General features: G+C 39.5%; 1 protein-coding gene across 5 annotated transcripts in view; it reads right to left on the reverse strand.

Moving 5' to 3' along the window:
- Positions 1–27,814, reverse strand: part of PRKG1 (protein kinase cGMP-dependent 1) — a 1,199,334-nt gene that overhangs the window by 560,563 nt on the left and 610,957 nt on the right. Inside the window, exon 1 of one of the 5 annotated variants that reach the window (XM_035706143.2) lies at positions 4,544–7,427. The exons of the other annotated variants lie outside the window; for them this stretch is intronic. The gene's annotated coding sequence lies outside the window, so the exon portion shown is untranslated. Of the gene's footprint in view, positions 1–4,543; positions 7,428–27,814 lie in introns of those variants that run through there. 5 annotated transcript variants of the gene reach the window in all.

Raw genomic sequence — 27,814 nt, forward strand, 5'->3', positions numbered from 1 at the left:
CTCACTTTCACTGCTTGTTGAGCAGAATTCACTGTAGGATATTGACCTTTACTACCTACCCTTTATAAAATATTATTACTCTTTACCTCTTTGCTTTGTTCTATCTTCACAGCACTTGTCACCACCTTTCATGTTTAGTTTTTCATTTGCTGGTATTCCAACAAATGTGACTTAGGTGCCCCACCAACAAGATGTGACCTAAATGGAGTATAGACTGTTTTGTGTAGTGCCTGGCACCTGGAAAGTCATCAACACACATTTATCAAACAAAAGAATGAGTAAAGTTAGAGTGGTAAACATGAAATGGTCTAGGGATGCTCTGGGGGCTTTCTGCAATACAAGAACCAATACAAATCTTGAGTTTTAATGGCAGCATAGTAGATGAGAGACAAAGCCATGGGTCTGTGCTGGGTGGAAGTTCTGTATCTTGCATAAATTCTGTACCTACAAAATCTACCAGTCTGAGATGGGGATCAACCAAATAATGGACAGATTAGGTCTGGACTCAAGATATTGAATAAAAAAGGAAGTCTCCTTTCAGTATCTGTAACTAAACACCATCCTCTAACTGGCTGCTTGTTTTACTTTATACTACCTGTGTGATTCAGGAAACCTCAAGTCAAGGTATCCTATGTTCATAGTGGCCTATGTTATATAACTGTAAATTCTCCTTCAGGAAGGCATGTAAAGTCTAGGTCAATTGTGATTCTACCAATTAAATTCAGGCAAATGTGATCTCACATGAGAGAGATTCAGAAAAACTGAATAACATAATCAGATATCAAGGATTCAGCTATTAGACTTATGAGACACAGATTACAAAGAAACAATGTTTGTAATGTCTATGGAAATAAAAGAAGTAGCTCAAAACATGGAGAAAAGAAACAAAAAACTAATATTTAAAAGGCCAAATAGATGTGGAAAAAAATAAAAAAGGAATTCTATCAATAAAAAAGTATATTAATCAAAATTATAAATTGAATGTATAACTTAAAAAGATTAAATACAAGAGACAATTTAGGAGACGTGGAACAGAAGAGTGAGAAGGTCTAAAATACATTAAATTGGTGTTCCGGGAAGAGAATGTTGAGAGATGAAAGTAGAAATCACTCGAATTTCTAATGGGTAAAAATTTCCAGAATTGGTAAGAAAAACACAATAAAAAAATTTCAAATGGGATCAGAATAAGGAAATCCACACATAAAAATATGTATATACCATAGTGAAACCACAGAATATCCAAGAAAACCAGATAGTTTTAAAATAGCCACAGAGAGGGGATCCCTGGGTGGTGCAGCAGTTTGGTGCCTGCCTTTGGCCCAGGGCACGATCCTGGAGACCCCGGATTGAATCCCACATCGGGCTCCCTGCATGGAGCCTGCTTCTCCCTCTGCCTGTGTCTCTGCCTCTCTCTCTCTCTCTGTGTGTGACTATCATGAGTAAATAAATAAAATCTTAAAAAAAAATAGCCACAGAGAAAAGTCACAACACTGTACTGGATTGAATTGCATCCCCCCAAAACTCATGTTCTTCTAGGAACCACAGAATGTGACTTTATTTGGAAAAAGGATCTTTACAGATATAATTAACTAAGATGAGATCATCTTGAACTATGGCGGGCCTGAAATTCAATTTTACTGGTATCCTTATAACTGCGGAGAAGAGAGAGAGAAAGAAAGACACAAAGGTCAGATGACTTTGAATGCAGAGGCAAAGACTGGAGAGACACCAACAAGTCAAGGGACACTGAGGATTGCCTGCAACCAGCAAAAACTACAAGAGAGTCATTGAATAGATTCTTCTGTAGACATTTCAGAGGGAACACGGTTCTACTAATGCCTTGCTTGGGCTTCTAGCCACCAGAACCTTGAGAGAATATATTTCTGTTATTTCAAGCCACACAGTTTGTGCTACTTTGCCGTGGCAGCCCTAGGAAACAAATGCAGCCACCTATAATGAAACTGTAATTAGACTGCCATCCTATCAGTAACGATGGAAGCCAGATACCCTGGTCACCCTTCCGAGGCTAAATGAAAACAGCTGCTGACTTAGGATTGTGTAGCTGGCTTCCTCACGTGGGGATGAGAACAAAATACATCCATTTGTGGATTTTAACTCAGAATTTTGCATGAGCAGACCCTCACTGATTAAACTTCTAAAAATATGCTTCAGGAAGAAGTTAAATTATCTCACTAAAAAAAAAAAAAAAAAAAAAAAATTCCGAGCTACAAGATAGAATGGTAGACAAACAGATAAGCACGTAGGAAATTCAGGTGAAGATATATTATATAGAACAACAAAAATAACCCTCTGATTTGGGCATATAAAATGAGATAAAGCAGGGGCACATGGGTGGTGCAACTGGGTTAAGTGTCTGACTCTTGATTTCAGCTCAGGTCGTGATCTCAGGGTCTTGAGATTGAGTCCCATGAGGGGGGTCTGAGATGGGCATGCAGTCTCCTTAATATTCTCTCTCTTTCTCTCCCCCATTCATCTCTCTCACACCCAAAAAATCAAATAAATAAATAAATAAGAAGTTGAGAAATATTGAAGGAGGTAATCAGAGTTAAATTATTCAGGAGTAAGGTAGAAATACCAATTAAGTTGAACTTCTGTTGATTTTAAAATTCTTGTCACATTTTTAATGTTAGTTATCAAAAGAATAAGAGTAGGGTTATAAGGGACAAAACATGGACAGAAGTAATGGAATATAAACAATAGGTATGGAAAGAATATAACTAGAAAAAGCAGAGCCAATACGAATTTAAAAATGATACTGTAGGAATATTTCTAAATATACTGATAATACAGTAAATATAAATGGATCAAATATAGCAGGTAGAAGGCAGATTGCAACACTGAATTTTAAAAAAATGTTATTTCAAGGTTCAAAGACATGTTAAGGTTGAAAATAAGAGGATGAAAAATATGTATGAGGCAAATAATCATCAAAAACGGACATGTTAATATCGAAATGCAGGCTTAAAAACAAGAAAAGCAGCAAAAAGAGACGGCAGGTCACTTCATAATGACAAAAGAGACAATTAACAAATAAGATTTGGTAATTCTAAACTCGTTCACATCAAGTAGTATAGGTCCAAAATATATAAAGCAAAAATCAAAAGTACACACTTACAGTGCTAATTGTTCAGTTTCCCCTAAAATTTGTTATTAAATCCATATGATATGATACTATTTAAGTGTTCAATTTAAATGGAAAGGAAATAATACGTAGGACACTGTTTTAAAAATAATTGTACGTATCTCACACTCTTTATTTTTTTATTTTTATTTTTATCTCACACTCTTTAAATCACGTTGTGTACATACCAATTTGTCATGTGAGGCAAAGAATTTTGATTAAAGTGTAACAGGTGTACAATATGATGATTCCAAAAGCCTCTATATTACTAAGTGCTCAATAGGATAAGGGTAATTGTAATCCCCTTTGCTTCACCCTCCCCTCACTGCACCCCACCAGCACCCATCAGTTTGCCCTCTGTATCTGTAGATCTGATGCTGCTGCTTTTTGCTTGCTTTTTTATCCATTTGTTTGTATTTAGATTCCACACAGCAGTGAAATTATATGGCATTTGCCTTTCTCAGTCTGACTTATTTCACCTAGCATTATACTCTCCAGGTCCATGCATGTTGCCAAAAGTGGCACAGTCTCACCCTTTTTTATGGATGACTAATATCTCACTATAGTTAAAATTTTTGACAGTTTTATTTTTTTATTTTATTTTATTTTATTTTTGACAGTTTTAATTGGAATTCTACTGCAAGAAAGGGCTGTTCTTTTGCACCCTTTACTGTTTATTCAATGATTGATTTATATCTATGAGGGCTCAAGGATATTTTTTTGCTGCTGTGGGTTATAACTTGTTATTTTTATTATTGAATTATTTTCATTATTTTTCATTATTTTCATTATTGATTTTATCACTTGGCTTGTCCAAGGTTTAGACATTAGCAGTTCCTTTAAGTTGGCTTCTGTGGTCTTTCCTCCTGCCACTGCCAATTTTAAAGCATGTCCTTACTTTCTGGCGCTAGGAAAGATTTTGGGCTTATCTCGAACTTTCTCCAGGCCACCATTTCTCCAACAACCCCCTTACCCTTTGTTGGAGAACAGGACTGAGAAACCATAATCTGGTGCTCGGGCGTGCTTGTTGCTGTAACCCAGCATATGTGAAGAAATAGAAATAAAACTGGATCTCTCTTCTACCTTCAGGGCCAAATGCAATGAAAGCAAGTAGAATGACAGCTGACAACATGCACAGATCAGAATTCATCCAGTTGTGACTTGCAGTTGAATCCAAGGAAGGGCCACATTTGTTCCTACGCTCCCTCCTGGCCCAGGAGACTGGGACACCCTGGGCGCTCTGCTCCCACCACTTGACTTGTTTAAACAAGTCACAGAATGGAGGTATTGCTCATAGATCACGTCTACGGAGCCAGAATAAGACCTTCCATGCTTACCCCAAAAAATAGAGCTAACTCCTGAACTGTAACGAGTGGTGTAAAATTTGGCAAAAAGACTCACCCTTATCACTGGATGCTGTGCTCAGTTCAGCTCTGAGTCAGAGTAGACTCGCTACCCTTCCCGATGTATTTCTGCAGCTGGAGTCCTCATGCCTCATCCTGGCTCCAGCTCCCTAACGGGAGGGCACAGTGCTCTTCTCTCCCAAGAGCTGGAAGCAGGGAACTGGCAGCAGATTTGAAATTTAAATGACCCTAGGCAATGTGTTGACCTAAATTTTCTGTCAGTGATTTAAGAGGCATTCAATGGCTCTGGGCAGGAACAAAAAGAGAGGTGGAAAATTCTCCCCATGAATAATCTCAAGCAACTTCAGAGCCAGATTTTGACTTCAGGTCTCTGCACATAACTCAGTAATGTTTTCATCTTGGGGAAATCAACAGACCCTCTGCACGGTGAGCGCAATCCTGAGCTCAAAATAGTCAGTGCTTAGGAAAAGACAGATGATGCCTCAGCCCGGACTCTTTAAAAGATTTAGTAAACAGAAAATTGTACTTTGGAGATACACAGAAAAGACGAGTAAATCTTAATAAATTTGAGAGGCACAGACGTATAAATAACACATGGACAGGAAGCCTAGAGATGAGTAAGATCAATACTGAGAGGGTAGGATGCTCAGTGTTTATAGTCCCAGAAGCCAGAAAAATAAAAGAAAATCTGAGCTCCAAAAACATGGTTTGTGTAATGTTGAAAAGCTATACCCTCCTTTTTTTTTTTTTTTTTTTTTTCCTCAATGAAGAGTTTTGGCTAAATCCAGGCAGCAATATAATATGATTAATCATTATTTTAGACAACTATTGGGCCCAAGGTAAAGATTCTAAGTTAGCACGAATAAGGTATTCTCATTTCTAAATAGCAGAATGAAGGCTGTACATATTATTAAAAAAAAAAAAAAAAAAGAGTGTCTTCACCTTATTCTACTTCGGTGTCCTTTTTAAGAAGGAACCACGCACCCAGATAATAAATTTGAAATCGTTCTAGAGACATTCACAAAGAAAGTTTGCTTTATATCCTTCAGCAAAACAAACGGGTTTCTTTCGCTGAAAAATCAAATGTATCAATAGGTATAAATATTATTGATATATCGCTCTGAGCGGCATCCCGGTATATAACCATGCTTTACAGTGTTCAGTTACGAATATTCTTTTTGCTAATATTAGAAATAAATTTTCACCAAAGTGCTACTAAATTGCATTTAACAATAGTTTCTCAAGAAATCAGCCAAGGAACCATAAACTCTGCTCCTGTAAAATAACTAAGAGACAACCATACCCAGGATGCGGGTGGATTTACAATACGAAGGTACTGCCCCAGCCAAGCACTGAATGAGCAGATATTTCACGTGGAGGGTAAGTAGCAGCTATTGCAGATTATTCCACTGCAGTGCTTCTTTCAGCAAGAATAAAAGGTGATCTGCCCACAAAACAGCTATTAAGTTAAGCATAATGAATAGGGAAAAGGCCACTCATTTACACCAAAATTGTGCCGCAAGAATTCACTCGCTCTCGCTCTTCAAACCAACCACTAAAGAATCTTTGGGGAGAAAGTCGTTTCAACTTCATTCCCAGCCAGTGTCATCCGGTCTTTATGTAGGTTTGCTTACATCCTTCCCTATGTGTCAAAAGCCATCAAGCGGTCCCTTAAGAGCGCTGGGCCCCAGGTAGGAAAAGAGGCCTGGAGAAATGGGATTTCTCTCAATATCTACCTTTAAGTAACTGAGACTGTGCCCCAGCAGTGCTTTTCAGGATAAAGAGGTGCTAAGGCTTATAGGGCAGGCCGGGAGATGGATACCCCCGTGCTGCTCCCATGCAGGATGAAATGGGACTTCTATTGTTATAAGGACACACGCACTCATTAGTATTCCTAGCTCTCTCTACCTCTATTTACCTGTCCATCCACTAACAATAATGTTTCTCTTCCACCAAAATAGATGATCCTTGAGGTTGAGAATTACCTACCTACTACCTACTTTCTTTCTTTCTTTCTTTCTTTCTTTCTTTCTTTCTTTCTTTCTTTCTTTCTTTCTTTCTTTCTTTTCTTTCTTTCTTTCTTTCTTTCTTCTTTCTTTCTTTCTTCTTTCTTTCTTTCTCTCTTTCTTCTTTCTTTCTTTCTCTTTCTTCTTTCTTTCTTTCTTTCTTTCTTTCTTTCTTTCTTTCTTCTCTTTTTTCTTTTTAAGGATTTTATTTATTTGTTTTAGAGAGAGAGCAAGCACGAGTAGGAGGATCAGAAAGAGAGAAAGAGAGAGAGACAGAGAGAGAGAGAGAGAGAGAGAGAATCTCAGGGATACTCCACCCACTGCACAGAGCCCGACATGGGGCTCGATCCCACAATCCTGAGATCATGACCTGAGCCAAAACCAAGAGTCGGACGCTTACCTGATTGGGCCATCCAAGTGCCCTAAGAATTACAATTCTGTTACTTTAATTTTCTCCTTAGACTAGAAGCTAATATAAGGTTTTTTAATAGAGCAGACTTTGAAACTCTGGATAAATTTTGTTTACAAAGTGAGGAAGAAAGAGAGAGGGGGAGAAAGGAAGGGAGGGAAGGAAAGCTGGAAAGAAAGAAAAAATGTTGACACACTCTAAAAATCACAGCACTCATTTGCTGACCTCCTCTCTCGTCATACCCTAGCTATACAAAATGTGACGAAATGTGCATGGCTAGGTGCGGAAGACATCCTTGACTCTGGAAAGAGAAAAACAAATAAACTTTCTTCTATGGCTGGGTAATGGCTTATTGATCACAGGGTCTTTAAATCAGGATTCAGATGATTAGGCGAGAAAATATCATCAGATAGAACCAGTAAAAGAGCAATTTAGCATAATATGGAACTTTAAAATTCTTAATATTAATCAATTATATTGGGCAGGGTGGTGTAAAATGACTTCATTGCCAAATAATCAAATCGTTTCACGCTGCAAATAAAGTATCTTGTTAATTTAATTTTTCTGTTAAAAATTAACTTTTATTTCTTCATGATGCTTGCTTTAGATTTTTCTCTATCATTTAGATTTTTCGCTGCTCATCACTTCTCTAGCCTCACGTAATACAAATTAATTGCATCCAAATAATGGTTCACATTTTTTATAAACGTGACTTTCATGGGATTTTCCTTTTTAGCTAATAATGCAAAGGGGAAGACTCACAGTCAGAAGTGGCAGCTGACTTACACTGCAGAACATTCATGGTTAAAGGTGCCGAAGACCCATCTGGACACCACCACCTCCTGGGCCCAACTATAGGCAGCTTTTAAGTGTCTACAGCTCAGGACATAAGGCCAATGTCTTCTTATAAGATGAAAAAGTCTATATTCAGCACTCGCCTTAGTAAATGTCCACAAACATCATTGCAAAGGAAGAAAATATATTTTTCAGGCTTCCTAATTATCTCTTGAAATAGGCACTTTCTTCATTTTAAAAATCAGAGAATTGATGTTCAGGATTTAAATCAGCCTGTCTGGCAATTTCTTTGACATCAGCCATGGCAACATTTTTCTCGATATGTCTCCTAAGGCAAGGGAAGCAAAAGCAAAAATAAACCATACATCAAAATAAAAAGCTTTTGCACAGCAAAGAAAACCATCAACGAAATGACAAGGCAACCTGCTGAATGGGAGAAGATATTTGCAAATGACACATCTGGTAAGGGGTTAATATCCAAAATATTTAAGGACCTCATATAACTCATCACCAAAAAAAAAAAAAAATCAAACAATCTGATTAAAGAATGTACAGAGAACCTGAATAGACATTTCTCCAAAGAAGCCACACAGATGGCCGGCGGACACATGAAAAGATACTCAGCATCACTCATTATGAGGGAAAAGCAAACCAAACCACAATGAAGTATCACCTCACACCAGTCAGAATGGCTAAAATCAAAAAGGAAAGAACAAGTAGGCCAGGATGTGGAGAGAAAGGAACCCTCTTGAGCTGTTAGTGGGAATGCAAACAGGTGCAGCCACTATGGAAAACAGCATGGATGTGCCTCGGAAAATGCATAATATAAATATCATATGATCCAATTATTCCATCACTGGCTATTTACCCAAAAAACTCCACAAAACACTATTTGAAAAAAATATATGCATCCCTACATTTATTGCAGTATTATTTACAGCAGCAAGGTGATGGCAGCGACCGAAGTGTCCACCGATAGAGGAAAGGAAAAGGAAGATGTACATATATCTACATACGTATGTCCATGAAATGGAATGTTACTTAGCCATAGAAAAAGGATGAGATCTTGCCCTTTGTGACAACACGGATGGTCCCCGAGGGTAAATAACTCAGACTGAAAAAGACAAACACCATAAGATTTCATGTACATGTGGGATTACAAAAAAACAAAAAAACAACAACAACAGCAACAAAAAACAAATGAATAAACCAACAAAAAAGCAGATTCGAACCTATAAATACAGAAAACAAATTGATAGTTGCCAGAGGGGAAGGATGGGGAGTGGGAGATACAGGCTTCCAATTATGAAATGAATACGTCACAGGAAGGAAAGGAGCTGTTTCGGGAATAGAGTCGATGCTACGGTAGGAGGGCCGGAAGGTGACGGATGACAGCTACATTGGTGGCGAGCGCAGCACAACGTAGAGAGTCGCTGAACCACTATGTTGGACACCTGCAACTAATGCCACACGGCGTGTCAACTACGCAAAAAAGAAAGAATGATCAATCGGTCCGCCTAGTTGCAACGCTCATCCCATTTTTGAATGAAGACCCAGTTTTGAAAACTTACTGAACCAACACCCATTTTCAAAGAAAGCACCTCATTGACTCTCAGTTTCTAGATCTCTAGAAGGGGAATAGAAATACAAAAGTCCCAGGGTTGGACACTGACAGTTCAATAGAAGAGCCATAAAAATGTTCTGAGCTCAGTGACAATAGGATAGCTGAACAAGGAGATTGTTTTCACTTCTGAAAGACTAATAATTTTTTTAAGACTAATAATTTTCATAAGGGTATTCATATTCAACTGGGTAGCAAGCCATCAAGCGGCAATGCTACAACAGTACCATAAGGAAAGGCATTTCTCAGAAAAAAAAACAGATACTGATTACTTTTTTATTTTTTTTTATTTTTATTTTTTTGATTACTTTTCTAAAGAAATATATTTTTTATTTTACAAATTGGCTCTGGAAATTAATTCAGGAATTAATGGGGCTAAACAACAGAGAAAAATAATTTGCCTCTTCTCCCCTAAATAATGTTATTGTTTCATTTCCCCCCCCACAATATTGATGACGTCTTGTCACATTGTGTATTTTATCAAACTGAGTGAAATAAATTCCTTAGTAATCCTGAAATTATTCTCCTTTAATTTCGTGATTTACTTAAAGAGAAAAGAAAATATAAATCATAGGCCAGCAAAAGTGAGCCCACTAAATTAGCTTATCTGAAAACTATTAATAACATTTCTCTGTATTAATATTCACAAAAAATTGGAAGATACAAAACTATAGGAAAACAAACGCCCAGATTCATTTTCAACTGGATGTCTTTTCAACCTTTCTTTGAAGTGTAGAACACTTGGTAACTAACTAGAGATCTAATAACCCTCTACCATTTCCGCAGTGTAGACAAATGCTTTACCTATAGCGAGAAAGCGGCATGTTGAAAAGTCATTCTTTGAACAGATTTAGGGTCAACAGAAAATTGATGGAATACATTTTTTTTCCTCTGAAACTGCCATGTGTGTTGCAAAGGTAAAGTTGGAAGTAAGCTATGGGAAAGACGCCGTAAGTGAAATGCCTAGGACAAAGGGCTGGTCTCTGGTTGGTCTCCAGAGTCCCCCGACATAACCATGGCATCGATGATATTGCTCAAGCCGGAAGCCTCTGCACGGTCTGCAATTCTTCTTAAATTAAAATCTGGCCCTTTCAGGTCTTGCCACATTAGGCTCCATAACCTGCCCTGTATTTATGGCCTTTTCCATTTATTTCCCTTTCTCATTGCTGATTTTCCTGGTTCTGTTTCATCACTGCAAACCTCCCTTACTGCACTTGCTAAAATTTATCACCTGAGGGGCGCCTGAGTGGCTCTGTTGGTTATGTGTCTGACCCTTGACTTCAGCCCAGGTCTTGATCTCAGGGTCATGAGTGTTGGGCATGGAGCCCACTTTAAAAAAAACAAAAACAAAACAAAACAAAAAAAAACTGACATAGAGTGTATATTACACATATATTCAATGATCGGTGTCCGAAACCATAAGGTGAGTCTTACACCACATTTGTGTGTCAGATCACACAGCACAAAATTGTCTCTGTGTGTGTTCATTGTCCACAAAGGACAAAAGAGGAATATAGGCTATGAAGTTATTTGAAAGGTTATTTTTTTATTTTTCTTTTTGTCCAAGAGGATACTCTAAAGGCATAGAAGGCCATTTTCACATAATTTATAATGCCTCATCCCTCTCTGTTTGTGCTCTTATCTACAGAAATAAACTCTTGATTAGATCAACCAGCATTAAAAAGTTAACCTAAGCTTTTAAGTGTCAAGTAAGTAAGGGGCTTCACTGAATTCAATAAAATTTAATCCAAGTAACCAAACATATCAGAAGTAATGGTTTGGGGATCAACTATAAGTAGGGGAAATTACTGTTGCATTGCTATCCACCCACCCATCCATCCATCCACCCATCCATCCACCCATCCACCCACCTATACATCCATCCATCATCCATCCACCCATCCATCCATCCATCCATCCACCCACCCATCCATCCATCCATCCATCATTCAGCCACCCACCCATCCACCCATCCATCCACCCATCCATCCATCCATCATCCATCCACCCATCCATCCATCCATCATCCATCCACACACCCATCCACCCATCCACCCACCCATCCACCCATCCATCCATCATCCATCCACCCATCCATCCATCCATCATCCATCCATCCATCCATCCATCCATCCATCCTTGTGGCATTTGCTGAGTATGAGTTCCAGACACTGACCTACTTCTGGGAATACAAAGTTGAATACACGGTCTCACATGTCTAGGTTTTCCTTTATACATGGAAGCACACAGTTTGCAAAATCAACCAAGCACTTTAGGAAAATCCATTCTAACGACAACATCTTTGCTCACAGAATGAAACAGGCTTATTTCAGCCCTGATATGTCACTGATATTCCAATTAAAACCGTTTCCGTTCCCTTGAATCCAAATAACAATAAAAGATATAGCAACAGCAAAAGTGAGTAAATAAAACATTTGCAACAGTAATGAGAGATGTTCTTACAATTAAATACTTTGCAATCACAGAAGTCAGGAAGCATTGCAAAAACCGCACGCTCTCTTGTCAAGCCACTGTCAGCCGTAGCACGCATCACTAACCAGGCCGAAGGCAGAAAGGTGTTCAATTAAGCAGCTTAAGAAGGATCATTTTTCATTTCTAGCTGTGAATCCACATTACAAATTTTTCAGTAATAAAGTTTTAGAACTGCGCCAAATGTATTCTGAAGTTGCTATGTGATCAGAGTCACCGTTGTGCAAACTGGTGTATCAAGGGCTGAATGAGGGTAAGGGGGAAACATTCACCTCGAGCATTTCATGATTCTGCTGAAAAATCCCTGCAACTGCCTGGACGATGCTCTCTCATTTTCATACACCACGTTGACTTTCACGCCTGTGAGGTCTTTCCTTTCCACTGTCCAAAAGAAATCTGAACTTATTTCATGGCCCCCATTAGCCCTTTCACATTCAAGTTTTTTGTTTTTTTTTAACCTCTCTCCTCAAGCAGCTCAGTTTACCAAGAGGTTACAGAGAACGATGATGATGACAAAAGTTGTTATTATTCAGTTGTGATTCTGACAATGATGGTTGTCAATTCTAATCCTCTTTTTTTATTTTTATTTGATTTTTTTAAAGGTTTTATTTTATGTACTTATTCATGAGAGACACAGAGAAAGAGGCGGAGACACAGGCAGAGGGAGAAGCAGGCTCCCTGTGGGGAGCCCGATGTGGGACTCGATCCTGGGACCCTGGGATCACACCCTGAGCCGAAGGCAGGTGCTCAACTGCTGAGCCACCCAGGCATTCCTAATCCTTTTTTTTTTTTTTTTGAAGATTTTTAAAAATTGAGTATAGTTGACACAATGTAGTTTCAGGTATACAACACTGGGATTCAACAACTCTATAGGGTTTACTGTGCTCACCACAAGTGTCCCTACCATCTGTCACCACACGATGCTACTACAATACCACTGACTCTATTCCCTGTGCTGCACCTTTCATCCCCATGACTTGTTCATGCCATGGCTGGAAGCCCCTTTCTCCCACTCCCCTGCACCCCTTTTACCTTTGCCTGACTCCCTCCCCTGTGGCAACCATCAGCTTATTCCTTGTATTTATAGGTCTACTTCTGCTTTTTTGTCTGTTTAGTTCTAACCCTCTTCTTTAAAAAAAATATTTTGTTTATATGAGAGAGAGAGAGAGAGAGACAGAGAGAGAGAGAGCGCATGAGTAGGGGGAGGAGCAGAGGACAACTAGACCCCATGCTGAGCAGGGAGCAAGATGCAGGACTCAATCCCAGGACCCTGAGATCATAACCTGAGCCCAAGGAAGATGCTTAACCAATTGAGCCACACAGGTGCCCTCTAACCCTCTTCTTCAATCCTGCTGTGTCATTTGTCACTGGTGTCCTCTTGATCCCAGAAACCATCTCCATTTCACTTTCTTTCTTTCAATACTGCTTCTTCGGGGGCTTCTTTGTGTCCTCTTTCTGCAAGAATTCTCAGAGACTATTCTTAGTTCCCTAGACTAGCACATTTCAAACCTTAATGTGCATATATCATCTGGGAACCTTACTGAAAATGCATATTCTGATCCAGGAGATCTGGAGTGAGGTCTGGGATGTTCCATTCTAAGCCCTCAGGCGATGATGCTGCTGACCCTCAGATCACACACTGATTAACAAGACTCTAGCCATGCATTAAAACGGTAGCTACGGGACACATGAGGCTCCTGAGCACTTGAAATGTGGCTAGCCCTGGTATCTCCTGCCTATATAAAATATGCGCCAGAGCTCGAGGATCACGGCATGGAAAAAGATGTACAATATCTCATTAACTTTTTCTTTTTTTTTATAATTTTTATTTTAAATTTATTTACTTATGATAGTCACAGAGAGAGAGAGAGGCAGAGACACAGGCAGAGGGAGAAGCAGGCTCCATGCACCAGGAGCCCGATATGGGATTCGATCCCGGGTCTCCAGGATCGCGCCCTGGGCCAAAGGCAGGCGCCAAACCGCTGCGCCACCCAGGGATCCCTCATTAACTTTTTCTATATTGATTATATATTGAAACAGTATTTTATATATTGAAACATTATTAAAATTTTAATTAAAATAATAAAATATTTAATATGAAAATATTTGCTGTAAAATAATATTTTATAACATATTTAATCTGAACCCATTTCGCATGTTTATTTTCACCTTTTTCTTTTTTTTTTTTTTAATTTTTATTTATTTATGATAGTCACAGAGAGAGAAAGAGAGGCAGAGACACAGGCAGAGAGAAGCAGGCTCCATGCACCGGGAGCCTATTTTCACCTTTTTCACTGTGCATGATAGAAACTTGAAATCATGTGTGTGGCTCATATTATATTTCTATTGATCAGCTCGGTCCAGTCAAAGGCAGATAGTCCAAAAACTAATGAAGTTGAAGATTAAGAGTCTCCTATTTCACTGGCTTCTTCTGGGGCCTGTGATGGCCTCTAGGAAGTTTGCATTTGTAATTGTGTATTCTTTTCCTTTTACAGGACACTCCAAATCTCATGAGCTTCAAGCCTCATCAACCTGAATCTGCTCTGCTGACTACACGCAGGACAGCCCCCTGCCCGGGCTTCAGCTCCCACCACCGTGCGCAGAGCTAGCTGTCCTCATACTCCTAAATTTTCTCTGCCCTCCAGCTTCATGTTTCCCACAGCCTGACTCATCCCATTTTAGTCATCACATTATCATAACCCTTTATGCTGCCTGAAAACAATTATTCTTATTTGTGGCAGATTATTAATCTCCTCGGGTGTTTGCTCATGCTGTTCTCACAGCCAGATGGCTCCGCGGCTCCAGGCCTACCGAAATCCTCAGCCTCCTCCCAAGGCTACCTCAAGACTCCCCTCAAAAAGGCACCTCCCTGTTTCAGATCATAATGATCACCCCAGTAGCACATCTGTGTGAACTGTCATCCTTGTGTGTGATATTTTTCAGAGAATACTGTCATCTTGGGGTTACCCTGTGCCTGTTTTTCATGGCAGCCCACTCCCAGCCTCTGAGCTCCACTATGTTCTAGGGCTTCTAAGGATATTTAAGGTAGACGATCTGCACACTTATAAAATCAGCACTTTTCTCTCCTGTTTAATTGAGAACTTTAATTGGCAGAAAGCAACAAAAAACAGCCAAATCGAATGCGAAGTAGACAGGCTTCGTAGTGGATGTGGGGAATTCTCTGGTGGCCTCATCCTGAAAACCCACTGCCCACTGTGGCTTTATACAATTGTCCGGGAGCGTGCAGAGGCCGGGAGAGGACACCTGCTTCTGGTGTTGAACTCCTGGTTCTCTGAGGCTAAAGTTTCTGCTCCGCTCAGTTACAGCTGAGCATCATCTGCTCTCATTGTGCCAAGAGCCACAGGCAGGCAGCGCTGAATGCAGGCCGGTTCTTCAGGCTGTGCCCTCTCCCCTTCTCCTGCTCTGGGAAGCCACAGGCCCTGCAGGAGTTGCTGCTTACGTAGCCTGCTTGCCACCAAGAGCACACAGCAAAAAACCAACACAGATCTCTCCTGCTGGAACGTGAGCTCTGGGACCGTCTGATTCTCCACAATACTCTCTGCATCATCTTCAGTGAATATTGAGAGGGGAACCATAATACGTTAGCTGCTTAGCCTCCAGCTCCTCTCACTCGTGCTGTAGCAGAGAATCATTTTTCGTGCCGTTGTGTCTTCCGAGGGTCCTATTACACATTCATTCTGTCTTGCTCCATTGTCTATTGTATTATATTGGCTTCCAGAGCTTTCATTTTTAGAGCAGGTTTCTCCTTATATTAGTTTTCTCTCCTTCAGTAGGTAGTAAGCTTAAGGAAGGTAGGGTCATAGTTTGCAGACATTTGAATCTGAAGGAGGATCTTGCATGACTTGGATTCAAATCCTGGTGCTGCCGCCTATAAACAACCTGACCTCAGATGAATGCTTAATCACTTTTAAAGTACCTATTTTTTCTACAGATTCAAAGGGGTACATGCACCCCACTGTTTATAGTAGGATTACCAACAATAGGCAAATTATGGAAACAGCCCAAATGTCCATCAGCTGGTGAATGGATAAAGAAGATGTGGTCTATACACACGATGGAATATTAGCATCAAAAAGAATGAGGTCTTGCCATTTGCAACGATGTATATGGCATAGAGTCTATTATGCTAAGCGAGAGAAGTCACTCAAAGAAAAATACCATATGATTTCACTCAGATGTGGGATTTGTGAAACAAAATAGATGAATGTATGGGATGGGGGAGAAAAACGAGAGGGAAGGGGAAACAAACCATAAGAGACTGTTAAGGATAGAAAACAGACTGAAGGTTGATGGAGGGAGGTGGATGGGGATGGGCATTGAGGAGGGCCCCTGTTGTGATGGGCACTGGGTGTTGTATGTAAGTGATGAATCACTGAATCTACTCCTAAAACTAAATATTGCACTGTATGTTAACCAACTAGAATTAAAATAAAAATTAAAAAAATAAAGCACCTATTTTTCTACTATACACTGGTTGTAAAAATAAAACCACCTCATAAGATCTTCGTTAGGATCAAATAAAATAGTACATAGAAAAGTAATCAAGACGGTAAGGTGCCAGCACAAAAATAGACACATTGATCAACTGGACAGAATAGAGAGCCCAGAAATAAACCCATGCTTACATGGTCAATGAATGACAACAAAGGAGGCAAGAATATCCAATGGGGAAAAGACAGTCTCCTCAAAACACGGTGTTGGGAAAACTGGACAGCAACACACAAAAGAATGAAACTGGAACTATTTCCAACACCGTTTACAAAAATAAAAGCAAAATGAATTAAAGACCTAAATATGAGATCTGAAACCATAAAAATCCTAGAAGAGAACACAGGCAGTAATTTTTCTGACATCAGCCACAGCGACATTTTTCTAGAAATGTCTCCTGAGGCAAGGGAAACAAAAGCAAAACAACAAAAACTATTGGGACTACATCAAAACACAAAGCTGCTGCACACAGCACAGGAAACCTATTTACGGAATGGAAGAAGATACCTGCAAATTATATATCTGTTAAGGGCTTAAAATCCAGAATATATAAAGAACAATGGGCAGAGGACCCAAATAAACATATTTCCAAATAAGACACCCAGATGGCCAACAGACACATGAAAAGATGCTCAACGTCACTCATCATCAGGGAGATGCAAATCCAAAGCATAATAAGCTATCACCTCACATCTGTCAAAATGGTTAAAATAAAAAACACAAGAAACAAGTGTTGGTGAGGATGTCAAGGAAGAGGAACCCTTGCGCACTGTTGGTGGGAATGTAAACTGGTGCAGCCACTCTGGAGAACAGCCTGGAGTTTCCTCCAAAAAAACACACACAAATAAAACCGAACAAACATGTGGTCCTATAATTCCACTACTGGGTACTTACCCAAAGAAAGCAAAAGCACAAATTTGAAAAGATCTATGCATCTCTATGTCTATTGCAGCATTATTGATAATAGCCAAGACCTGGAAGCAGCCCAAGTGTCCATTGATAGGCGAATGGATAAGAAAGGTGGGATAGATATATAATGGAATATTACTCAGCCATAAAAAAAGAATGAAACCTTGCCATTTGCAATGGCATGGATGGAGCTAGAGAGTATTATGCTAAGTGAGCGACGTCAGAGGAAAACAAATATCTTACGTTCTCTTTCATATGTAGAATCTAAAAAAAAAAACACTACCTGTAAATGAATAAACAAATAAAAAGCAGAATCTATAAATACAGAAAGGAAACTGATGATTGTCACAGGGGAAGATGGTGCAGGAGTGGGCAAAATGGGTGAAAGGAGTGGAGTGTACAAGCTTCCAGCTATGGAAGAATAAAATCACAGGAATTAAAGGTATAGCACAGGGGACACAGTCAAACTATAATAGTGCTGTATGATGGCAGATGGCACTACGCTCATGCGGAGCGCAGCATACTGTGTAGAGAGCTTGGATCACTATGTTGTACACCCAAAACCAATGCCACATTGTGTGTCAGCCATACTCCCTTCCGAAAAAAATTATTAAAAAGTACATTAAAAAAGTACTCAGCATGATGTGTAATAAGTATTTGATAAATATTAGTTTTTATTATAGATAGTAATAATGGGACTGCCTAACAGAAGACTTGAACACTCAAGGAGTCCACTAGACAAACTACTGATTGGCCAGTTTGGATCTCCGATATCTGAATGCCCTGGCACACAGGCATACTTCATTTTACTGTGTTTCACTTTATCACACTTTGAAAACATTGTATTTTCCACTAATCGAAGGTCTGTGGCAACCCTGCATCGAGCCAGTCTACTGGTGCCATTTTTCCAACATATTTGCTTACCTGTGTCTCTTGTGCCATGTCTTGGTGATTCTCACGGTCCTTCAAACTTTTTCATTATCATGATATTTTTTTCTGGTGCTCTGTGGTCAGTGATTGGGGATGTTACAGTTATCTTCGATTCGGGGTGCCACAAACCACACCCACACGACAGGGAACTTAAACAATGAACGTTATGTGTGTTCCGACCCCTCCACGGGCTGCTGTGCTTCCCTGTCCCTCTCTCTCCTTAGGGCCTCCTTATCCCCTGAGACACAACAGTATTGAAATCAGGCCAGTTAGTACCCTTCCAGTGGCCTCCAGGTGTTCAAGTGAGAGGAAGAGCCGCACGTCTCTCACTCCAAATCAAAAGCTAGACATGATTCAGCTGAGTGAGGGAGGTAGATCAAGAGCCGACACAAGTCAAAATCTTGAGCCAAGCAGTGAGCCAAGTTGTGAATGCCAAGGAAAAGCTGTTGAAGGAAATCAGAAGTGCTACCTTGTGCACACACAGGTGGTAAGAAAGGGGAACAGCCTTCAGCTAATGTGGAAAAAAGAAGAGTCAGGGGTCTGGATGGAAAGTCAAACCAGCCACCACGTTCCCTTCAGCCACAGCCTAACCCAGAGAAAGGCCCTAACTTTCTTCAGTTCCGTGGAGGCTGATGGGGGTGAGGAAGCTGCAGGAGAAGAGTTGGAAGCCAGAAGAGGTGGGTTCATATGGTGGAAGGAAAGAAGCCATCTACTTAATATCAAGGTGCCGGGTGAGGCAGCAGGTGTCGATGGAGAAGCTGCAGGAAGTTCTCCAGAAGACTGGGCTGAGATTGTTCCAGAAGGTGGCTCCATGGAACAACAGATTTTTCAATGTAGATGAAGCAGCCTTCTATTGAAAGAAGATGCCATCAAGGACTTTCCTAGGTGGAGAGAAGTTAATCCCTGAGTTCAAAGCTGCAAAGGACAGGCTGACTCTCTTGTTAGGGGTTATTGGAGCTGGTGACTATGGGTTGAAGCCAGCATTTATTTACCATCTGAAAATCCTGGGGTCTTCAGAATTAGGCAAAGTCCACTCTGTCAATGGAACGACAAAGCCTGGATGACAGCACATCTGTTGACAACATGGTTTACTGTATATTTCAAGCCCACTGTTGAGACCTACTGCTCAGAAAAGAAGATTCCTTTGAAAACATGACTGCTCACTGGCAGCGCACCTGGCCACCCAAGAGCTCTGATGAAGATGGACAATGAGACGAATGTTGGTTTCATCCCGCTAACGCAGCATCGATTCTGCAGCCCATGGATCAAGGAGTCATTTTGACTTGAAAAATACATTTCATAAGTCTACAGCCGCCATCAACAGCGATTCCTCTGATGCTTCTGGACAAGGTACATGAAAACCTTTCTGGAAAGGATTCACTCTTCCAGATGCCATTGAGAACATCTGTGATTCATGGGAAGAGGTCAAAACATCGACATTAAGAGGAGTCTGCAAGAAGGTGATTCCCACCATCAAGGAGGACTGTGACGGGGTCAGGACTGCAGGGGAGGATGTCACTGCAGATGTGGTGGGAACAGCAAGAGAAGTGGAATCGGAAGTGAGGCCTGATGATGGGACTGAGTCATTGCAATCTCATGATCAAACCAAATGAATGAGGAGCTGTTTCCTGTGGATGAGCGAAGAAAGTGGTTTCTTGAGATGGAATCTACTCCTGGTGAGGATGCTGTGAAGACTGTTGAAATGACAACAAAGGGCGGAGGCTATCTCTAAGCTTAGCTAATAAAAGAGTGGCAGGGTTTGAGAGGGCCGACTCTGAGTATGCAAAAAAAGTTCTACTGCGGGTAAAATGCTGTCAGATGTGCTACAGAGGAACTGTTCTGTAAAAGGAAGAGTCAATCAATGTGGCAAACTTCATTACTGTCTTATTCCAAGAAATTGCTGCAGACACCCAGCCTATAGTAACACCACCCTGATCAGTCAGCAGCCACCAACATCGAGGCAGGACCTCCACCAGCAAAGAGATTACAACTCCCTGAAATCTCAGATGACAGGATTATTGAGCAAAGAATTTGTTTTTTTTTTTAATCAAGATATGTACATTTTTTTTTACACATAATACTGTTGCACACTTAATAGATGACAGTACAGCATAATCATAACTTTTATAGGTGCTGGGAGAAGAAAAGGTTCATTTGACTTGCTTCATTATGATGTCCATTTTATTGCTAGTCTGGATCGAAACCCACGATATTTCTAAGGTACCCCAGTACTGGCTTCCATCATCCATTCATTAAGGTCCTACCATTTTCAAATTCTGTGCCACATATGTGTAGCATGAAATACACAAACTGTATGTCTATTCGATGACCAACTTTGTCATTCTAAATAGAAACGTCCATCACACGAGAATATGTAAGTCTAGTATGTATTTTCAAAACTAATTATCTGGGCTATTCTTCATGTTTTAGAATTTTTCCTAAGAAACACAAAAACAAGCAATTAAAGAATATAATTTTGTAAGTGAATACTACATCCGATTTTGTTCAGTAGGAATATATTTTTGGAGTGTGGAGCTATGGAAGGTCAATTCCTATTAACTAGATCAGATCGTCGGCTACAGCAAGGGACATTTTGTGTCTCAGCCGGCTCTGCCCTAGAATGAGAAGTCATCAACATGGTTGAAACTTGTTTCTTGAAGTAAAAAAGACTTCAAAAGAGCCTGAGCACATTTATAAACATAAACAATAAACTAAGGAGATATCAAGGAAAGGGAAAAATACAAATATCCTGCTCTATTATCTGCGATGAAAGACCACAACAGACATAAAAAGTGACACCCATACATACACAACTAAACTACCACTAGATGATAAATGAGAAAGTCTTTGTAGAAAATGACAAATTATGATTGCAGGATTAAAGTCAAACTTAAAGGGAACAGGAAGTGCATATACAGCAAAAACAAAACACCTAAAAGGGAATCATAAAAAGATTTACATTGAGAAAATCAAAAGCTTCTCAGTCTGTGGTTATTGAGGAAGCAATCTGTGCCTACAGTTTATCCCTGATAGATGTGAATGTTTAATATGTGAAGACGACGACGTGATGAATGGGTTCTCCAGGCACTAATCCCTTCTGATGTACTTTAGTTCCATTTGTTAAAGTTCTGAGATGTTTTCTCACTTCTAGCAGAGGTGGCACCTGGGGGTCTGGCAGTTGATGGAAGAGGAAGTATGCGTTGCCAGTTGCATCTCAAAAGAGATTATTCTCACCCGTTCTGAAGATAGGCAATCCATGGCCCGGAGTTTGAGTGGGAAAAGACATAAAGCATTCTTTCTTTCACGTATCGAAACGGAGATGGTGAAGAGGGTATCACGAGAGGTCAGGATGCAGAACGGCGAGAAGAGATGGGGACCACATCAGGACCAGGGAGGACTTCTGGTTCTGTCTCCCCGACCCACTCTGATCAGTTGCTTCCCTTATTTTTAGCTGTTGCTAATTTTCGAAGATCTGGGGGAAGGGGTGAAGTGGTGGGGGAAGATGTGGCAAGAGACATCAATAGGATGGGGGTATGGCTCTGGACTAAAACGCTAGCTCCACCATCACCAGCTGTGTGACCTTGTCAAGCTCATTCGTTTTAATTTGGGAGGTTTCCCAAGAGAACATCATGAGGTTACCCAGAACTGGAAGAGAGAAAAGCGACCATGGTTTGTTTTTGTTTTTGTTTTTTGGTGTAAGAGGTTTACCTTGTGTACGTGGAGTTACAGAAAAGATCAATTATCCTTCCTTATTTTTAGCTTAATACATCCTGACACTGAGCTGTCACTAATCCCTTGAAATTCTATCTCATTACTGGGTCTTCCTATTCAGAAAATGAACCAAATGATTAACCTAAATATTTCTATTGTGTTTAATATTTGAAAGAACATCTGTTAAAATGTCTTTTTTTAAAGTTGTTTGACTTTCCCCCAACTTTTTTGGGGGGATGTATATCCAATGGGCCAGAAACCAAAGTCCAGAAAATGTCTAGGTGTCATTCTGTCTGGTGGCACTGCTGTCACTTTAGTTCCTCATGTCACAGCTATCGAGCTCTGAGTTATTTTTCATTAGGTTGGCTGCTCTAGAAAACTAAAGATTTGGGTCAGCTTGGGGCTATCTTCAGGATCAGGCTTTGGGGAAATTCTTAGAAACCACAATGGAGAAATCTGACATGTTTCAGCCAATGATTGCTATTCTCCTCTACTCCAACAAAAAAAGGAAGAAAAGAAAAGAAAAGAGAAGAGAAGAGAAGAGAAGAGAAGAGAAGAGAAGAGAAGAGAAGAGAGAGAAGAGAGGGAGGGAGGGAGGGAGGGAGGGAGGAGGAAGGAAGGAAGGAAGGAAGGAAGGAAGGAAGGAAGGAAGGAAGGAAAGGAAGGAAGGAAGGAAAAAGAAAGAAAGAAAGAAAGAAAGAAAGAAAGAAAGAAAGAAAGAAAGAAAGAAAGAAAGAAAGAAAGAAAAGAAAGGAAGAAAGAAGGAAAAATCAAGCAAGCCCTTCAGCAGAGAAAAGTTGAGAATGTACCAATTCCCATAAAACCAAGGTCAATTAAGTTGACTGATACTACAAGGCCTAGAAGTTTCCAAGTTATTTTTATTTTAATTAAATGATGTTGATGCTGGTGATGATATTATTATTAATGAGGATAGTAAATGTAAGCAATTATATTGTACCAGTCACTGTGATAAGTGCTTTATACATATTTTTCATTTTTCATTACAAATTGCCATATATGCAGTAGTATTACTACTATCTCCATAGCACTTTTTGCAAAATTTTCCGTGCAAGTTTCACTAAAGCTTCATATGCACACAGGTGTACTATTATCCCAGTTTTACAGATAAGGACACTGAGGAACAGGCCATAAAGACGATAAGGCACAGTGGAACTGCAATTTAAACCAATCAGTCTGAATCTAGAGTCAGATTATTTAATAATCTTAACTATTATTTAATATTGCCTCCTGCAGAAAATCTTACATAAAATCCCCTTATATAAAAATATTTAAAGCAGACTTCTCCGCTGGAAGCAATATTGGGCTATTTTGAGTTCTGTTCAGTTTGCTCCCACCCAGCTCACATCTACAGTTCTGTCCCTAAGGTGCCCTCGATGAACTTTTTAGATTCTACAAAACAGTTTGGAAATCAGTAATATAAAGTGAATCTCACTTTATGCTAGCATTCGCATTACAGAGTAAATCCGGGGCAGGAAACTACAGCCCTTATGTCAAATACAATCTGCTATTTTTGTAAATAAACTTTAATTGGAACAGAGAAACATCCATTCAGTAACTATTTTCTATGGCTATTTTCTTTCTCTCTACAAAGACAGTGCTGAGTGGGTGGCATGCTGCCATCTGGCCCCCCGCCCCTAAAACACGTAATCTCGTCCTTTATAAAAATAAAAAAAAAATTGCCAGCCTCCGGAAACTACAGTTAAAATATATCTTGAGGTTAAATACATTTGCAGAGTGACATAAAATAAATTGAGAACAATTTTAAATGATATGCATTCATTATAAAGAGACAATATAATTGTATATTCCAAATGGCAATGTTTCCCCTATAAATGGTCCACATACTACATTTGGTTGGCATGTTTTTTTGAGTTCTTAGATCTCCTTAGACAAATTCCCCATCCTACTTTTTAAATCATTTTAATAAACTTTATTTTGGAAGAAAAAATATAAAGATATTATCAAGAGACATATCCTATACCTAGTGCCCCCTATTAACATCTGACATTAGCATAGTGCATTTGTTATAGTTAACAAACCAATATTGCTACATTATTATTAAATAATGCCTATACTTTATCCAGATTTCCTTCATTGTTACCTAATACCCTTATTTTGTTCCAAAATCGCATCCAGGATACCACTTTATATTTAGTCATGCCTCCTCAGGCAACTCTTGCCTATGACAATTTCTCAGACTTGTTTTCGATGGTCTTGACAGTTTTGAGGAGTCAGTGGCCATGTATTTTGCACAATGCTCCTTTATTGGAATTTTTCTGGCATTTTCTCCCCAACTAGACTGAGGTTAAGGGTTTTTGAGAGGAAAACCCCAGAGGTAAAGAGCTGTGTTCATCCCATCATACCTGGGGCACATACTATCCACTATAATTATCACTGTTGATCTTGACCTTGATCGTTTGATTGAGGTAACGTTTGTCGGGCTTTTCCACCACAAAGTTAGCTCTCCCCCCATTTTTCCATGCTGTATCCTGTGGAAGGAAGTCACGATGCTCAACACAGGCTTAAAGATTAAAGAGTTACAGTCCATTGCCCTGAGGGCAGATTATCTACATAAATTATTGGGAATTCCTCTGCATGGAGAATGACTCTTCTCCATCACTTACTTGCCTCGGTGTGGATTCATATTATTTATCATATTCTTTGGGTTATAATCTAATAATACTTTATTTTGCTTAAACTATTGTAGTTCTGGGCACTGAGAGCTCTTTCAGTTGACTCCTGTGTCCCTTGAACAGACCCTGCCCTCCTTATTTATTTATTTATTTTAGCACTCCCTTCCTTTCTGATATTACAAGATGATCAAGTTCATTTTGAGTATTTTATGCCCCACCCACCCCTATAATCAGTCATTCCTCTAAGGACCCCTGGTTCCTTTTACTGGAGACTGGTATTAGAAACCAAGATCTGGGAGTTGGGTGTGCTACTTGCTACTGAGGTGTTGTTACGTCTCGTTCCTCTCATGTGCTTACAAACCTTGGTATATACATGTATCTATAAATGTTTCTATACATAACCATGTGTATCTACATTAAAATAGGAGTTCAAAAAAAAATTAAAAAAAAAATAGGAGTTCATACTGATGTCTCCAACTCCTCTGTTGCCACACAGATCATCCTAGCCTCTCCTGCCACTTATCTATAAACTCCCACTCTTAACTATGAGAAATATGGCTCCCACCACCTGCCATCCATTTACTTAACCGTGCATTTTCAACACATCTGCATGGAAGCATCAGGATTGTTAACCCATTCCTTCATGCCTCTTCCTTCTTTCATGCTATTTACTCATTGATGAAACCAAGACTTATGTTTCTATCCTTTACCCTAATAATGTGGTATGTGCAGTTCCACTTAAAGTTTAAATTAGCCTAATTCTGCATTTAAATTAAATTAGAACATCTATTAGAACATATAGAACATCATTACTTTCCGAGGTAAAGTTCAGTGATTCATCAGTCTTATATGACACCCAGTGCTCATCACATCACGTGCTGCCCTTCATGCTCCTCAAATTAGTCTGATTCTAGACCACCAACACCATTGATCTGAACATCTCTCATCTAATCTTTCTACTCTTTAAAGCTGGAAAATGTATTCTTTTTTTCTGTATCCTTGAGCAGTTTGACCCAACTAGACATAATAAAAAAGCAAAAGACAATTTCCATTAAAATTATGGAAAAAGATCAGAGAATTAAGGCTGAACTTTTCAGAATAATGATACTCTCTGCCACTAGTTGCATCATAACTTTGAAAAACAGGTTACAACCAAAAAGAGGGGGCAGCCCTAACTTGCTTGCTTACCTCACTAGGGTTGAGCCAAGCCAGACCCATTTTATCTTCCTCATGATTATGCTGACATGGTTGGAGAGAAGAACCAATATTTCACTTAGCACTACCTTTCTTATTGCTGTTTTTTTCTTTTTGTATTAAAAGAAGGGTGGTGGTATGGGAACACTATCAAACAGATCTGGCCTTAACATAATAGACTGAGCTTTAGAGAACTTAATAAACATATGAATCACTGGCAACATCCCTACAATTTTACCCCAATGGTAAGGTTTTGTTAAAAAAAACAAAACAAAACAAAACAAAAAAAAAACAAAAAAATTCAAAATCACAGTATTATTATCTCAGAAATGGTACCATTAAGTTTAAAGAATTATGGAAGGAATGGTGTACAATTAAGCATCATCTTTGTTTTAAAGGATCATCTATACTGTATTATTTGTGAGGTTTAGAAATGACATGCCTATAATGTAGATGTTTTAATGTCAATCCTGATGCATTCACATGAATATAGAAGAAAAAGGATTGATTTCCTGGGCCTTGCCTTTACGCAGGACATTGCCCTGCTTGTCTCTTTTCCATTTATCAAATTGCATCCATTATTCGGGATCTAGTTCAATCCCTCCTCCTCCAGGAAGCTTTCCTAATAATCTCAGACCACTGAGCTCTCCTTTCTGGAAATTCCATAGCCATAATAATCTAGTGTATTAAATACCTGATGGTTTTGCGTAGCTCTATTTCATGATATGAATGTGAGGTTCTATTACATGGTTTAAGTCCCTAAGGAAGGGAATGGCATTCCATTTTCTTCACTTCTCCACAGCATCTGACATCTTGCCAATACCAACAGATAAATTATCTACATTAGTGCAGTTGGTTTTGATGGAATGGAATTGAGACAAAATAATGTTTGAAAAAGCTTGAGTACTTCAAAGACTCTGTGGCAAGTCAAAGTGCCATTCCTGGGAGAATGATGGCTTAGACCAACTGATTTGCCTGCTATGAGTGCGCTCTCGAAACGTCCCTCCTCCTAATCCACTCTCACACTCTCATTTCCATCATTTTTTAAAAAATATTTTTATTTTATTTATTCATGAAAGACACACAGTGAGAGGCAGAGACACAGGCAGAGGGAGAAGCAGGCTCCCTGCGGGGACCCTGATGCAGGACTCAATCCTAGGACTCCAAGATCATGACCTGAGCTGAAGGCAGATGCTCAACAACTGAACCCCCACAGGTGCCCTCATTTCCATCATTTTTTTTTTCATTTCCATCATTTTTATTTACTTCCTTCTCACAATCTATTCTTCAACTGTACTTTGGCAATATGGAAGAAGAAGAAATGGGATATATGTTTTTCAAAGTAGGATGATTTGGACCAAAAAAAAAAAAAAAGTTATTTAAAGATTTTGTGTCTAGACAATCAGGAAGATAAATGTTTTCAGGAAGAGAAAACACTAAGGGTTTGTTTTGTTTTGTTTTTCCTGCTTATATGTGAAGGAGATCCTATTTTTTTGAAGATTATAAAAGAAGAAAATAGTAATTAAGAAAACCATTCTATAGAAATTAATGGTGAAAAGCTTTTGCTAGGTTTTGGGCCAATTTAATTTTGCACTCTGTTCTTCAGATAGAATGGATTTCTGTTCACTAGTTATGCTTATAGATGAAGATAAGGTTGGAAAATTTTTTCTGTCATTTTTCACCCTGACAAAGGATGATGCTTGGATCTAAGGCAAGGTCCTGAGGGATCTTTGACATAGTGGTTGGGCTACTTTTCAATTCTCCTGCCCTACAGGATCTGGGGTGGACATTTGTCATTTTGTGCCTGCCCTATGTCCATTCTTTCCTCCTTCTACGGCTGTGACCACGTTGGGGCAACTACTCCTGCCTTATGATGATGATCCTGGGGCAGGGAGGGGAATGCTAATCAAAGTGACCCCCTTCCACTTGGGTGTCAGAGGTGCGAGATCCCCCAACAACTCCCTTTGACAACAGAAATGGAAAATGGCACATAACTTAGACTTGGTGCAAAGAGCTACTCTTTTCCAAGGGATAGAATTTTGGTTCAATAATGCAAGAAAGAAAGAAATATTGTACATAA

The sequence above is a fragment of the Canis lupus genome, chromosome 26, assembly GCF_003254725.2.
Source record: "Canis lupus dingo isolate Sandy chromosome 26, ASM325472v2, whole genome shotgun sequence".
Lineage (NCBI taxonomy): Eukaryota > Metazoa > Chordata > Mammalia > Carnivora > Canidae > Canis > Canis lupus.